This window comes from Chelonia mydas, chromosome 4 (assembly GCF_015237465.2).
Source record: "Chelonia mydas isolate rCheMyd1 chromosome 4, rCheMyd1.pri.v2, whole genome shotgun sequence".
Taxonomy (NCBI): domain Eukaryota; kingdom Metazoa; phylum Chordata; order Testudines; family Cheloniidae; genus Chelonia; species Chelonia mydas.
The window spans coordinates 95,634,516-95,636,500 of record NC_057852.1 but is presented as its reverse complement, the minus strand read 5'-3'; positions in this window follow the sequence as shown (position 1 = coordinate 95,636,500).

The window sequence follows — 1,985 nt, the reverse complement described above, 5'->3', positions numbered from 1 at the left end:
CTGTATGGAGTCCACAATGAGTAACTATTCATGCTCCTGTCCTACCATGCGATTCCCTTTCCTTTTCCTATCTTGATCATCAGAGTGTGTCAAACTAATAAGTAATAACCTTGTTGCACTAAAAAGTACAGTAACTTTAATTTAATCAGGCTACAAACGATGCCGCAAAACCTGATATACATATATTTGACACATCCCAATGTTTTCATGAAATCTGCCAGTGTATTTTTTTCAGAGCACAACTTGTATTTGTGTGCACAAATTGGCAGAGGAGACTGTGTTTTAGTGAGCTGCGAGTTTCAATTGCTTTAGCAAATTCTAATGATTTGCACTTGCTGTTTGTTCTAAAAATAAGCACATATATCCTCTTAATAAAATTTGCATGCAAATTTGGCTCATTCATCTCAACACGAGAGTCTAAGTCATTCACTTAAAATGTTCATTTTGTAGTGTATGCAAATTTGCATACAGAATTCTGAAAAAAAAAATACAGGAGTAACCTTATATTCTTGTCACTTCTGACATTTTTAATCAATGATTTACATCTTAACTTTACATTGATTAAACCTCTTTTAGAATGACATGCCACATCTATGGTACACATTAATGCAAGAATTTCTATACACACAGAAAGCTCTTTAAAACTCTTTGAGGGAAGGATGGTCTTGTAGTTAAGGCACATGAATAGGGGCCAGGTAGCTGAGGGGCTATACTTACCTTGCCCACAGGCTTCCTGTGTAACCTTGCTAAACAACATGCTTGTGTCTCAGCTTCCTGTCTGTAAAATAAAGATACTACTACTCACCTACCTTAAAGGCTATCAATGTTTCTAAAGCAGTTTGGGATCTCTAGATGGAAGATGCTAATGAGTACTCTTATATTAAAATAGTTTTAATGAAGGTACAACTCAGTGTAACAAACACAGCGAGTTCTTTCTAGTTTTTGTCTTAATTTTAAAATGTGAATCTAGTCTCAAAAGCCACCGTGCAGAAATGGCATCTTGTAAACTCATACCGCTTCTTCTGCCTTCTTTTGCAGGATTGGGCCCTGTAGACAGGGGTAATGTCTCCTTTCTTATTTAGTTTGATAAATACTGCACTAGGATTTCTGAAAGCACATACCTTTGTGAGAATCTGTTACTTAATTGACTGCAGATGCTGTCATAAACACTAAAGAATGTTGTAGCTTATACTGTCTTTGTAAAAAGAAACTGTCCTGGGTGACATATCTCAAGGTCTCAGTTCAAATCTTTTTAACAGTGTGTTGTAAAAATGGTCAGAACTGTACAATCCAGGCCAATTTCTCTCTGAGTATAAATCGGCGTTCTACCCTTGATTTCAACAGAGCTGCACTGATTTAAACAAGCAGAGGATCTGGTCCAAAATGTAAATTACCAACCCTGTGAGATGCAGTATATATAAGCAGATGTGAAAACTACAGTCAAGGCCAATCCCAGCTAGATGCTATTCTTTTAAGTTGTTTTACCATGCCCATCACTGTGGTATCTATCTGGGTGCTTATGCTTCAATGCTATCCAGTACAAGCATATGATTGTAACACTTATGAATTTAAAGATTAAAATTCAAAATGATCTGGACAAACTGGAGAATTAGTCTGAAGTAAATAGGATGAAATTCAGTAAGGACAAATGAAAAGTACTTCACTCTGGAAGGAACAATCAGTAGAACACATACAAAATGGGAAATGACTGCCTAGGAAGGAGTACTGCAGAAAGGGATCTGGGGGTCAGAGTGAACCACAAGCTAAATATGAGTCAATGGTGTAACACTGTTGCAAAAAAACCGAACATAATTCTGGGGTGTATTAGCAAGAGAGTTGTAAGCAAGACTTGAAAAGTAATTCTTCTGCTCTACTCTGCACTGACTAGTCATCATTTCATGAAGGATGTGGACAAATTGGAGAGATTCCAGAGAAGAGCAACAAAAATAATTAAAGGTCTAGAAAACATGACCTATGAGGGAAGA